The sequence below is a fragment of the Sphaerodactylus townsendi genome, linkage group LG08 (genome assembly GCF_021028975.2).
Source record: "Sphaerodactylus townsendi isolate TG3544 linkage group LG08, MPM_Stown_v2.3, whole genome shotgun sequence".
Taxonomy (NCBI): Eukaryota; Metazoa; Chordata; class Lepidosauria; order Squamata; family Sphaerodactylidae; genus Sphaerodactylus; species Sphaerodactylus townsendi.
The window spans coordinates 104,537,407-104,551,994 of NC_059432.1; the positions used below are offsets into that span (position 1 = coordinate 104,537,407).

Consider the following 14,588-nt stretch of genomic DNA (forward strand, 5'->3'; position numbering starts at 1 on the left):
TACCTGCATTGACTGAGTCATGAGAATTAGAATCATAGAATCATAGAGTTGGAAGAGACCGCAAGGGCCCTGCCATGCAGGAACACACAATCAAAGCACTCCCGACATAGGCTGATCCAGCCTCTGTTTAAAAAACCTCCAAAGAAGGAGACTCCACCACTCTCCGAGGCAGTGAATTCCACTGTCGAACAGCCCTGACGGTCAGGAAGTTCTTCCTAATGTTTAGATGGAATCTCTTTTCCTTCACCTTGAATCCATTACTCTGTGTCCTAAGCCCCTTCCGCACACGCAGAATAATGCGTTTTCAAACCACTTTCACAACTGTTTGCAAGTGGATTTTGCTATTCTGCACAGCTTCAAAGAGCATTGAAAGCAGTAAGAAAGTGCATTATTCTGCATGTGCGGAATGAGCCCAAGTCTCTAAGGCAGCAGAAAACAAGCTTGCTCCCTCTTTGACATGACATCCCTTCAAATATTTAAACATGGTTATCATGTCGCCCCTTAACCCACGCTTCTCCATTACTCAATGGCATGTATGTAGAACAATGAAGCGCACACTGCATACAAACTGTATGTGCGTGTTCTGTAACTGGTGAACAGGGCCACTGTCTTAGCATAAAAAGGGGGCTCCATGGAAGAAAGTCAGGATAAAAATATCGTAGATAAATACCATGTGCTTAGACAGAAGCTGGGAGCACTTTCACACAGGCTGAATAATTCACTTTCAGTACATTTTGCCATTGTTTTTTACTGTGCGAAATCCATTTGCAAAAGATCGTTAAAGTGCCTCGAAAGTAGGTTTAAAGTGCATTATTCAGAGTGTGTGAAAACACTTCATCGTCGCAGGTTGGTGAGAGCCTTTATAACGGCGGACAGAAATTTCAGACACCTGCTTAAGAATAACAGAAGAGAAATATCTGTTCCCTTGCTCCTTGAAATAGTTGCCATGGCCAGAGATATCCTGTCGCCTGAATTTGTATGACAATCATCATCGCTTTTACCGGGGGGGGGGGGGACTTTTTATACGAATCACCTTTTTGACACTGGAGTTTCATATTTACTGGCGCACCGGGCAATGGGGAAAACACACAATTAAAACATTTATGTATCTGATCCCTGACGGGCATCTCGGCAAGGTAGGTTTTAACATTTTTCTTCTTAATTTCCTCCCCCCCCCCACTTTCAGTAAAGAGGATAAGCTTAGAGTGCCCAGTCGCCGTGGCAACTGCCAGAAAAATTCTCCAGAAGTTTGAAGCGGTCAGCTAACAGGGTCAACAACTCTGGCCTCTTTTCCAGCGGGGGCAGGCCGGGCCCCCTCCCGCTGGCGGAGTGTTCGTGGAGGCCTAGCCCTGGGAGGTGGCCCATTCCAGTTCTAATATAAATTTTTTGAGTCAGTTCACGGCCCGGGCTCTCCAGGTGGCCTCCAAAATCGATGGCGACCCCTTGACCCTGTCCAACGTCGGCACCGCATCCAACCTTAGGCAGGATTTAGGCAGGAATGACAGCTTTCTGCTGAGTGTTATTGGGGACAGTACAAACAGTTTGGGAAGCAGCGAGGTAAGTATGAGGAGAACAGGTCATTAAAAGCATATTAAGAAACAATTGAGGCGAGGGAGGATCCTTGTGGTGGGGGGAGTTTCTGGAGAGCACTCCTAGTTTGTTATTTGTAAACCGTGGTAGGAGGCTGCTGAGATTCTGCCTTTCGGAATCTTGCTTGGAGCACAAAACTCTTCCTGAGTTCGACCACCGAAAGCAGACTTTTTATTTATTCCTAGCCTCACTTTCTTTTGCATCCCCGTATGAACATGAGAACGCCGGACAGGATTTTTTAAAGTGATGCTCTGGCAACGTAATAGTTGTTTTATTTCGTGGTACAGTCGGATGGCTTGCGCTAGGGTTTTTTTTGAAGAAGGTTCTTTACTTTCAAGGCTAGCTTTTTGAATATCTGCCACCTTTTGAAATTAAATAAAAAGAAAGAAAGGAACCGCCCAGTCAAAGTGAAATGCATTTTAATCCCATTGATTTCCCTGGGACAGACCTGTGCTTAACTTGGGTTGGATTTGGCCCAAACCAAACAGGTGCTCTTTAAAATTAGAACTAGGAAATCACGTGCGATGCAAAAAATATAGCCTGGAATGAAGGGAGACTGGTTGAACCAGGCTGCTCCACTTCTGCAGTGTAAAACAAATAGTTCAGTGCATTTTTGATTCCTTGGGATACAGGAATAGGTCTAAAATGGGGAAGAGAAAACAATTTGTGCTTTAAAAAAACCCCACAGTTCAAGAGTTTGGCAATTAATTAGTACAACTCTGGTTTTGTTTCCAAGTGCCTTAGCTATTTGGCTATATTGCTTTTGAGAGGTTCCGGTTTTGCAGCACTTACTCAGAAGTAAACAGATCCCATGCATAGGGCCACCCCTGTGATAAAGAATAGTGAGGTAGCCACGTCCTTCTGAATCGATTTGGGGCATCACTAAGTGTGGTAGTCTGGGAATTGACCTATACAGCTAGTGTACTTGGCACAATCCACTGGGAAGTTCTCCTCCACCTGCTTTATTGGAATGAGGTGAGCAAGAGCATTACTACAACATTGTAGTATTCCAAATTGAAAAAGTGGCCATTCAAATGGAGCTGAAAAACTGAAAAAAAAAATGGCTTTTCCGCAGCTTATGTGGAGAAGGGGGAAATTTTTTAAAGGCCATTTGTGACGCTGGCGATTGGGCTTTAAATTTTAACCCTCCCCTTTAAAGTTACCTTGGCTGGTGTTCTTCTGGGTGAGCTCTCCTGGACTGACAAAGGTGGCTCTTTGCTGGATTGCAAGGAACAATCTACTGTTGCCCTTTTCCTGTTGGCTGGTTTCCAAGGCAACAGAAAAGGGGAAGAGGCATTTTAAAAGGACAACTAGGAAAGCTTGCTCGAGATTTTCTATTTGACCAATTTTGCATTGCATTTTTGCTGGGCTGCTGCCAATGTGGATTGCAACAACCAGAGGTGTATCTAGGCAAACTGGAGCCCGGGGACAAAACCTGAGTTTGGCGCCCCACCCCCCCATATGGATAGCCACCTTCCCCCACCATGACCAAACAATGCACCAGCTCACAAAACACCTCGCATCCCCAGCAAAACATACATGGCTCTCTCCCCACCAACTCTTTCCTAATTTTGTCCTCACACCAACCCTACATAATTTGGTAATTAGGAAAGACGGTGGGGAGAGAGCCATGTATGTTTTGCTGGGGGTGGGGGGTGATTTGTCAGCATCATCTCTCACAAATCACCCCCCACCCCCAGCAAAACATACATGGCTCTCTCCTCACCAACTATCTTTCCTAATTTTGTCCTCACATCAACCCTAAGAGGTACGTTGTTAGCCTGAGAAACAGCTCCAAGCCAGTGCAAGTTGGTGTTAAGCATGTAAATATCTCACAAATCATCCCCAGCAAAACATTTACCAAACAAATGTCAGCATCATCTCTCACAAAACACCTTCAGTGGAATCCACCTCCAAACAGGATAACTTTCAATGGTGTTTAAACTAGGGAGCCCAGATTCTTCTTTTAAATCCACCTTAAAGGGAGAATCTGGGGTCCCCAGTTAAAACAACATTGAAAGGGATGCTGTTTTGGGGTAGATTCTCCCCCACCCTGAAACAGCATCACTTTCAATGTTTAAACTGGGGACTTCAGATTCTCCCTTTAAATCCATGCCGAAGGGGTTGGATTTAAAAGGAGAATCTAGGGAAATTTAGGAGGGTGCCTGCTGTCAGGGGTGCAATTGTTAAGCTAGCAGCACCAAAATTTCAGGGTATCTTTAGGAGACTCTCTTGATGATACCACCCAGTTTTGGTGAAGTTTGGTTCAGGGGGTCCAAAGTTATGGACTCCCAAAGGGGGTGCCCCATCCCCATTGTTTCCAATGGGAGCTAATTGGAGATGGGGGCTACACCTTTGAGGGTCCATAACGTTGGACTCCCTGAACCAAACTTCACCAAACCTGTGTGGAATCAGCAGGAAACTATTCTGATGATACCACCTAGATTTAGTGAAGTTTGATCCAGGGGACCCAAAGTTATGGTCCCTCAAAGGTGTAGCCCTCATCTCCTATTAGCTCCCATTGGAAACAATGGGGATGGGGCACTCCCTTTGGGCGTCCATAACTTTGGACCCCTTGAACCAAACCTCACCAAACTTGGGTGGTATCATCAGGAGGGTCTGCTGAAACATCCCTGAATTTTTGGTGCTGCTAGCCTAAAGACAGCACCCACTGCAAGCAAAAAACTGAAAAAACACTAAAAATTAGAAAAAACATGAAAATGGACCTGCAATTTTGGTGCCCCCCACAAGGGGGCGCCTGGGGACATTTGACCCCCCTTGTCCCTAGGCAGATTCGCCACTGGCAACAACCCATAGAGAAGGGAGGGTGGCAGTGGACACTTCAGAGATGGTTAGAATATATCTGAGAACAAGTGACACTTGATACTAACCAAAAATAAGACATGGCAAGATAAACAGAATGAAATTTTGAAGATATGGATAATATACGTGGACTGGATGAAAGAAGCTCAAGTCAACGAAGAAATATGGGAGAAGAGGCTACAGAGAACGAACTTACTGCTGTTTGTGTGACAAAACTATGAAGAAGAAGTAATGGGGGGAGGGAGAAAAGGGGGGAAAAGTATTGTTTGAAAATGTATGAAGAGGAAAATTACTATAAACTGTAAAATTCAAATGATACAATAATATTTTTTTTTAAAAGAAACTTCCCGTTGTTTCTGAAGAGCATCTTTCAAGCATTTGTTGGCAGCAGCAGCCTCCTCTGCTTTTTGCCTCAGTGCACTGACTTGCTTTTGGAAGTCTTGCTCCAGCTTGGCCAGTTCATACTGCCTCTTGCGGCCCTGCGCCTTCAGCTGGATCACTTCTTTGTCTTTCTGCAGCTTCCGCTGCCTAAATGTCTTCATCTTCTTTCATCTGATGTATCAGCTGAACCCACGGGTTTTTCGTTGGCCGGATGTCCTGGTTCAGTTTAGAGACTGTCCGTTCAGTAATTTCTCTCATCTTCAGAAGCTTTGGCTGCTCCTTCAGTTTCTTCTTCAGGTCCATGCCAACAAGGGCTGATGGGAATTGTAGTCCATGAACGACTGAAATGCCAGAGCTGGACACCCCTGCATTGTCCTCCAGAGTCTTGAGCATTTTCTGCAGGTCCCGGTGCAACGCTTCATGCTGCTGGAGCTCCTCCATCTTACCACTGGTCTTCTCATCCCGCTGTTCCAACATAATTCTCCTCTTGAGCATTTGGGCAATCTGACCAGCGGCCTCACTCAAGCCACAGCTCAGTTTCTCATTGTCCTCCACCAGGGCCTGGTTTTTCTCCATCAGGGGCTGCAAGTTTTCTCATGCTTCTCCACCAATAGACACTGGAAGTGTTCCACCATGAGCCTGCAGAAGTAGGCCCTGGAGCTGTTGACCCTGCCGTCTTAACTGGTTGATCTCTGCTGCTAGGGTGTGTGTGTGTGTGTGTTTCAACATTCTCGATAAGCTTGTTCTTTATTTTCCTCGCCCTGTCAGCGTAGCAAAGCATATTCAGAGTCTCTTCCATATTGGCATCTGCTGGGCTCACGCAGGCGATCATCAGAGCGGTTGCCTCCCGAGGAACCTTGCAAGAGGCGTGTGAGTTTTGAGTCCCTAGAAGGGGCATAGTTCCCTCGCTTAGATTAATCCCCAAGAGCACTGATGACGTTTCCCAGGAAGAGGAGACCTCTGCTAACGTTAATTCCTTCTCTTAGCCGATCTCCTTCTGCTTTGGTCTTCTTTTGTCTTTCTGAACCAGCCAAGCCCACCAGGCGCAGGTTGGAACGGGAGCTGAGATTTACGTCCTTCTTGCTTCTCTGTTTTTGTATGGATCCCCCCCCCCCAATTTTTCTGTGCATGGCCAACGAACATAAAAAGAAGGTCTGGTTCCAGCAGATGTCATTTCAGACGGAGGTTCAAGAGACTTCAGTGTGACGCTTGGCTTTCGCTGCTGCTCCTACTGTAACCTCTATCTGTGGGTTCTGTGGGGCAGAACTTGGAATGGAGGGGCATCCCCCAGGTACTGCCATCTTAACCTCTTCCCCTTTGGCCATCTCTTCCTGAGCCCCTAGATCCATGGTGGCGAACCTTTGGCACTCCAGATGTTATGGACTACAATTCCCATCAGCCCCTGCCAGCATAGCCAATTGGCCACCACTGCCCTAGATACAGTGAGCCTGCCCAAGTTCCTCCCAGGTCAAGTCTGCCCAAGCTCCTCCCAGCTGCTGGTCAGCATGGGTGCCCCTTCAAATCCTTGGTCTGGAAGCCCTTCCAGGTGATGGAGGATGCACGACTTGCCCAGTGCCAGCTAGGTAGGGCCCGGATCAGTCGAGGGAAAGACATTCATAATCTCTCCTCAGCTGGGGATTAACTTTCCCCGCTGGCGTTCCAGGCTGCAAAGCTGTCTGCGACTCGCAGACAGGACAACAATCCACTAATCCTCCCCTGGAAGTCCAGACACTCATCATCTTTTGACTTCTGGACTCTGGAACTATTTGATGAAGCACCACCTTTCTTTGCGGTAGAGAGGGGCTGGCAAGCTGGCCAAGTGGCCACTGGCCATCCAAGTAGCGAGTTGACCAATAGCCTCACCTCATGCTCTCTGTGCTGCATACAGTGCATGGTCTCCAGTAGGCAGGGAACGGCCAGCATCTCTGATGGAGATGGTTGTCAAGGTTGTCAAGGGCCGCACTAGTGTGCCAAGAGGTAGGAATCAGGCGACAGAGAGAAGTGTCCCTCTTTTCATTGGTGAGATGATTGCTACTGACAACTGGCCCTTCAGAGCTGTGGAAGACCTTTAATGGGATCTGGTGGGGTCATTCGATTGTGTTATTTAATGAGATCTGGTGGGGCCATTGGATTGTGTTATTTAATGGGATCTGGTGGGGTCATTTGATTGTGTTATTTAATGGAATCTGGTGGGGCCATTGGATTGTGTTATTTAATAGGATCTGGTGGGGCCATTGGATTGTGTTATTTAATGGGATCTGGTGGGGTCATTTGATTGTGTTATTTAATGGAATCTGGTGGGGCCATTGGATTGTGTTATTTAATGGGATCTGGTGGGGTCATTGGATTGTGTTATTTAATGGGATCTGGTGGGGTCATTGGATTGTGTTATTTAATGGGATCTGGTGGGGTCATTTGATTGTTTTATTTAATGGAATCAGGTGAGGTCATTTGATTGTGTTATTTCATGGGATCTGGTGGGGTCATTTGATTGTGTTATTTCATGGGATCTGGTGGGGTCATTCGATTGTGTTATTTCATGGGATCCGGTGGGGTCATTTGATTGTGTTATTTAATGGGATCTGATTTTATTTGTCATCTGAGTTTTTTAATTGTTGTTATTCATGGTTTTATGTTTTTACTGTGTTTTAAATCATGGGAGCTGCTCTGAGCCTGGAAGGGGAAGGTCAGCATATAAATATAATATAATAAATAAAATGCAGTCTACGAGGAATGGGGTTTTTTTGGGGGGGGGGGGGGTGTGTGACAGATTTACTCATGGTGATCACAGCGTGCCAGAAGAGAAATTTTTGTCCACAAGGACATTTTACTGAGAACAGGTCCAGACTGCTTAACATTTAGTGGCCACAAACTGTTCCAGGAAAACAGAATTCCATCCCAGCAAAGATTTGAGATGCAGAAAAAAAAATCACTCTTGAGGTATCTCAGCCAGTATGAAATAAGTGGTATGATTTTTTTTTTGCCATCACGTTGCAGCTGACTTGAAACCTGTAGGGGTTTCAAGGCAAGAGACATTCAGAGGTTAGTTTGCCATTGCCTACCTCTGCGCCTGGACCCTGGACTCTCTCGGTTGTCCCCCAGCCAAATACTAACCAGACCTGACCTTGCTAACCAGCCAAGATCTGAGCATGTTAATTTGAGCTACCTTGCATTACATGTACACAAATACTGCCTTAAAAAAACCGTACAGGCCATAATGTCATAGAGCTGGAAGGGTCTGAAAGGCTAGCTAGTCCAGTCCAATCTGGGAGACCCAGGTTCGAATCTCCACTCTGCCATAGAAGCTTGGAGGGTGACCTTGTGGCAAGTCAAGCACTCTCAGCTTAATCTGCCCCACAGAGTTGGGGTGAAGGTAAACTGGGAGAGAGAAGAATTTACTATGGGTCAGCTTCTGGGAAGAAAAGCAGGATATCAATGAAGCAAGCAAACAACTCTTTGCCCAAATACATCAGGCTTCAAAGCCTGGCTTATCCCATCTATCCCTCCCTCCCTCCCTCCCTCCCTCCCTCCCTCCCTCCCTCCCTCCATCCATCCCTCCATCCATCCATCCATCCATCCATCCATCCATCCATCCATCCATCCATCCATCCATCCATCCATCCATCCATCCATCCATCCATCCATCCATCCATCCATCCATCCATCCATCCATCCATCCATCCATCCATCCATCCATCCATCCATCCATCCATCTAATTTGATAAACCGCCCTACCCCCGAAGGGCTTACAGGGTGTTACAGACTGAAGGAGAGGAGTTTGGATTTATACCCCGCCTTTCTCTCCTGTAAGGAGACTCAAAGGGGCTTACAAACCCCTTTTCCCTCCCTCTCCCCACAACAGACACCTTGTGAGGTAGGTGGGGCTGAGAGAGTTCTGAGAGAACTGTGACTAGTCCAAGGTCCCCACCAGAATGTAGGAGTGGGGAAACACATCCAGTTCACCCGATAAGAGTCTGACACTCGTGTGGAGGAATCAGGAGCCAAACCCTGTTCTCCAGATTACCACCTGCCCTTAACCACTGGCTCTCAACAATGGCGTGTACCACTTCTTTGTGGTCTGTGTGCAACACACTAGTGGGATTGGAGTCTGAGCAGAGCACAAATGTGGAAACTTCCAGTGCCAGAGTTCTGCAAAACGTTACGGGGTGTGCTTTGAAAGCTGCATCTCTGAAGGGTGGATTTTTGCCCCCATAAGCTTTCACTAGAAATTTCCCAATTCATGCTCTGTACAGGCACAAGGGTTATGAGTGTGAATGCACAAATGGCCACATGAATAGTCACAGGTAAGCAATCTGTTTTGACCCACACAGCAAACCACGTCCTTTGATCTAGGTCAGCTACGTCTCTCTCTTGGGTTGCTACAACAGCTCCGGATTGCTTTCACGAGTAGAACCACAGTAGTACTCCTATTGTCCAGCGGCTCCTGCATGCTCCTGTTGCTTCCAATCGTGTAACGGGTCTTGTTCTATGAATGCATCGACGTTCAAAAACTGTCACCCTCCATGACACAGCTTGTCATTTTGCTATTACTCATCCGTCTTGGGGCACTGTTTTTCAAAATGCCAGTGCTGGAAAAAAAAATCACTAAACTAAAGGGAGGGCAAAGGGTGGATGTATCAGCTCAGCTCTTCATGAAGTGCCTTCCTTGCAATTTGACAAAGAACAAGCATGCGTTTCTCGGGTGCTTGCTGCATTTCAGCCCCCCTCCCCCCCAAAAACAAGCTCTGACCCGTAACAAAGCTCAAGCAGAGGGGAACGGCTATCAAAGTGACCGCATCCTACCCAGGTAGCAGGGAAGGGAAGGAACCGAGTTGCACCGCTCTGCCTTTCTGCTGCATCTGTTTTCCCTGCAGACCTGTTTTCCCCACTGCAGATATATTAAGGCCAGAGTGTATCTTGTAGCGTTGGGTCTCTCTAACTGTGTCTGCTGTGTAACAGAACTTCTCTCTGTGATACACCTCTGACAATGCCAGCCCCAGATGCAGGCGAAACGTCAGGAAGAAGATCTACCAGACCCACCACAACCAGTTGAGTCTGGCCGCAAAAGCCTTCGACATGCTTTGGCGTTTGAGAGTCTCCTTGGATTCTCCTTTCACTCTGTACTGATTGTTTATAGCACAGGTGTCAAACTTGATGCCCTCCAGAGCATCATGGTGGCAGGGGATGATGGGAATTGTAGTCCATAACATCTGGAGGGCCATGAGTTTGACACTTATGGTTTATAGCTTGCAAATCTATTCATTTGATCAACGCCAAGTGCTTCCTCGCTTGTATGCTGTTCTTTCAGACTTCTGTGCTTGGAGAAAGGGGTGCCATCATTTCCATTTGAAGGACTGTGAAAAATGGCTGATAATTCATAAGTTACGGAAGACCCAGAGAAGCCACAGCTGAGCAGGGGCTTCAGCTTCTCTAGAGTTGGGACAGAGCGTCATCCAGTAGAACTCAGTTTCTCCCTCAGGACTTTGTTGCACTGAGGACCATCTCATTCCAGATGCAGAAATGATCTTGCCCTGTAGGGCTGCCAACCTCCAGGTGGGACCTGGAGATCCCCCAGAATTACCAGTGATTTCCAGACGACAGAGATCAATTCCCTTGAAGAAAATGGCTGCTTTGGAGAGCCAGCATGGTAGTGGTTAAGAGCAGATGCACTCTAATCTGGAGAACTGGGTTTGATTCCCCGCTCGGCCACTTGAACTGTGGAGGCTGATCTGGACTGTGGAGGCTGAACTAGATTAGCTTGTGCACTCCAACACATGCCAGCTGGGTGACCTTGGGCTAGTCACAGTTCTCACAGGGTGTTTGTTGTGGGGAGAAGGGAAAGGAGTTTGTAAATCCCTGTGAGTCTCCTTACAGGAGAGAAAGGTGGGGTATAAATCTTCTTCTTCTTCTTCTTCTTCTTCTTCTTCTTCTTCTTCTTCTTCTTCTTCTTCTTCTTCTTCTTCTTCTTCTTCTTCTTCTTCTTCTTCTTCTTCTTCTTCTTCTTCTTCTTCTTCTTCTTCTTCTTCTTCTTCCTCTTCCGCTTCCGCTTCCGCTTCCGCTTCCGCTTCCTCTTCCTCTTCCGCTTCCTCTTTCTCTTTCTCTTTCTCTTTCTCTTTCTCTTTCTCTTTCTCTTTCTCTTCCTCTTCCTCTTCCTCTTCCTCTTCCTCTTTCTCTTCCTCCTCCTTCTCTTTCTCCTCCTCCTCCTCCTCCTCCTCCTCCTCCTCCTCCTCCTCCTCCTCCTCCGGTGTTATATCCCATTGAGATCCTTCCCCTCCCCAAGCCCTATCACCACTAGACGCAGCCCCCAAATTCCCAGCCATTTCCTAATCCAGAGTTGGCAACCCCGTGCCCAGTGCTTGACCAGGAAAATGCAGCAGTGTGCACAAAAATGAGGAATTAAATCACCTGGGCGGTGACGGTGGGGGAACCCATGCAGGAGAAGTATTAATTTTTTTTGCAGGTGGAGGAATGATGGGTATTTTAAACAGTAGATAATGCCTCTGCTGCCTAGATCTCCTTAAGGCTGGGCCTGACAGGTGAGGTTTTTAAGGCATCCAAGGCCTGCTCCATTAAGAGCTTTAAAAAGGAACAGTGCAGACTTAGTGGAAATCCCCCCTCTTTAGCCGCAATCACGGTGGGCGAAATATGATCGTGGCGGGCCAAGGCTGTGAGCAAACAACCTGTCACATTCTGAAGCCCGGCACATCAGGGACGCCAGCTTGGCAATCCAATGTCAGGCGGGTGGAGGCTGCTGCGCGCGCGCGGGGGGCGGGGGGGGGGAACGGCCCCCGTTCAGTGGCTTCATTTGCTCCTGCCTGTCTCCCCAGTTCTGAGAGCTGGTGTTGATCTGGCCTCCAACCCTCCCCCCCAGCTCTTCTCTTCTCTTCCGCATGATGTCGAAATCAGACACACGCACATACCTGAGAGGTGTGTGAACAGGGCAGACGTGCAATTAACACCTGCTGTCCCCACCTGGCTTGGCCCGGAGAAGGAGCAGAAACCAGGAAGGAGCAGTGACCCACTCTGCATGAGAGCCGGCGTGGGGTAGTGGTTAAGAGCAGGTGCACTCTAATCTGGGGAACCGGGTTTGCTTCCCCGCTCGGCCACTTAAGCTGTGGAGCCTTATCTGGTGAACTAGATTAGCTTGTGCACTCCAACACATGCCAGCTGGGTGATCTTAGGCTAGTCACAGTTCTTCGGAGCTCTCTCAGCCCCATCAGATCCAAGTTAGGAAATTTCTGGACATTTGGGGGGCGACGTCTGGAGTGGTCCTCAGTGGGGCAGGAGCCATTCTCTCCCGGGCAGCTGATCTCTGTAGTCTGGGGATGAGCTGTGATTCTGGAGGATCACCAGGTCTCACCTGGAGGTTGGCATCCCTAGCCATTACTCGAGGGTGCATCCCCCAGGCTGGTTCAAATAATCTTTGGAGAAGGAAAGCTGCGCCTGACACAAAGAGGACGCTGCTTCCCGCTCCCTGACTTGCTGGCTCGCGAGTAACCACTTTCCTTCCCCCACCCCCCCACCCAGGAGGCCGCGTCCACGGGACCCTCCGCGCGTAAAGGCGCAACCCTTGCGCACCGAGGGGGGCGTTTTGGCTCGGCGCCGCGCCCCTCCGGCCCCCAGGCGGCCCGGGCCAAAGGACCCCCGCCAACTCCCTCCCCCCTTGGCCGGCTGCCCCGCGGCCCCCTCCCTTGGCAGGGCCGCCCCCCCCCCGACGGAGGGAACAAGCTGTGTTTCTGTTCCCATATTAGGCCAAAGAGCCGGGCGGCCCGCGATGGCATCAGCGGGCCTCGCCGGCCGCCGCAGGCGCAACTGCGCATCCTGCAACAAACCCCCCTTTGAGGCTCCGGTGGGGAGGAAGAGCCAGGCTGGCCCCCGATGAGTCAGATGGGGGGGGGCCTGCGGAGAAGCCCTGCGAGCCGGGCGTGCTGGAAGACAGCGGCTCCCATTCATTGGGATGTGCCATAAACCCCCCAAAAATGGGGAGGGGAGGAAGAGGAGGAGGCGGGGGGGAGAGGCGAAGCAGCTGCAGAGAGCCCCGGACAAACAACCCCGCTCATTCTTTCGGAGCCAAAAAGTTTCCAATTTGCTGCCCGGCAGCTCAGCGCCCTCCCTGGCATCCGTGGGGGGCGGGCGGGGGGGGGGGGAGGACAATACTTGGCACGGGGTCCCTTCCAGCCCTGCTCCTCGAAGGTCCGAGGTCCGGGGAGCAGCTTTGTTTGGAAGCCGAAATGTAGGCACAAGCTGAATAGAGAAAGAAAAGCGCCGCTTTGGGGGGGGGGCGTCTGGGGGCTGGGGGGGGGGAGCCCTGAATCCAACGGGGGGCGGGGGTGGCAGATGCCCTCCTCTCTGGAGGAGATGGATAAACAAAGCACCACAGCAACAGCCTGAAGCTGGCAGAGAGTTGGACATTTGGATGTTTCCTGGGGGTTGGGAGGGGGGTATTCAAGAGCGGCTGAGCCCCCCCCCCCATCCATCCAAGGCTTGCATTTTCCAAAGTGGCCCAAATCTCTGGTTTTCAAGCATATTAGAGCGATGCTTAACAAAATGGCAAGATTGGAAGTAGTTGTGATGAAACGAGAACCAGTGGTTAAGAGCAGGTGGCCTCTAATTGGGAGAACAAAGTTTGATTCTCATAAGAACATAAGACCTAGCCTGCTGGATCAGACCAGAGTCCATCTAGTCCAGCACTCTGCTACTCACAGTGGCCCACCAGGTGCCTTTGGGAGCTCACGTGCAGGAGGTGAAAGCAATGGCCTTCTGCTCCTGCTGCTGCTCCTGAGCACCTGGTCTGCTGAGGCATTTGCAATCTGAGATCAAGGAGGATCAAGATGGGTAGCCAGAGATCGACTTCTCCTCCATAAATCTGTCCAAGCCCCTTTTAAAGCTATCCAGGTTAGTGGCCATCACCACCTCCTGTGGCAGCATATTCCAAACACCAATCACATGTTGCGTGAAGAAGTGTTTCCTTTTATTAGTCCTAATTCTTCCCCCCAGCATTTTCAATGGATGCCCCCTGGTTCTAGTATTGTGAGAAAGAGAGAAAAATGTCTCTCTGTCAGCATTTTCTACCCCATGCATAATTTTATAGACTTCAATCATATCCCCCCTCAGCCGCCTCCTCTCCAAACTAAAGAGTCCCAAACGCTGCAGCCTCTCCTCATAAGGAAGGTGCTCCAGTCCCGCAATCATCCTCGTTGCCCTTCTCTCCACTTTTTCTATCTCTTCGATATCCTTCGATATCCACTCTTCCACAGGAGTGGAGGACTCTTTTCTGGTGAACCAGAATTGTTACTCCTGTATTCCCACTGGGTGGCCAACACGTTGCCCATATACTAATAGCACTAGTCAGAGTTCTCTCAGAACTCTCTCAGCCCCACCTCCCTCGCAAGGTGTCTGTTGTGGACAGAGGAAGGGAAGGGCGTTTGTCAGCCACCTTGAGTCTCCCTACAGGAAATAAAGGCGAGTTGTAAACCCAAGCTCTTCTTCTTTTGCAGATGTGGTTGAGCAGAGCCCAGGGAAGATCTGAATGTGTTTGGTGATTGCTAATGTTACTGGTGGGGAGTGGGAGAGAGATGGCCCAGTGTGGTTCAGTCTCCTCGGATCTCAGAAGCTAAGGAGGCAGGGGCGTACCGCCCATGTGGACATGGGGCAACCCATGTCCTTAGGTGCATGCCATTTCATCTTGTGGAGGGGGGTGCCAGCCAGGTCCCTGTGCCCAGCCTCTCCCATGGTGCAGCAACCTGGCCCATGGCTCCCTCCATGCTATGGTGCTGCACGCCGGATGAGCTGTT

At 49.3% G+C, this 14,588-nt stretch overlaps 1 pseudogene; it reads right to left on the reverse strand.

The window, feature by feature from the left end:
* Positions 1–1,200: 1,200 nt before the first annotated feature.
* On the reverse strand, positions 1,201–5,924 carry LOC125438501 (annotated as a pseudogene).
* Between the last annotated feature and the right edge of the window lie 8,664 nt (positions 5,925–14,588).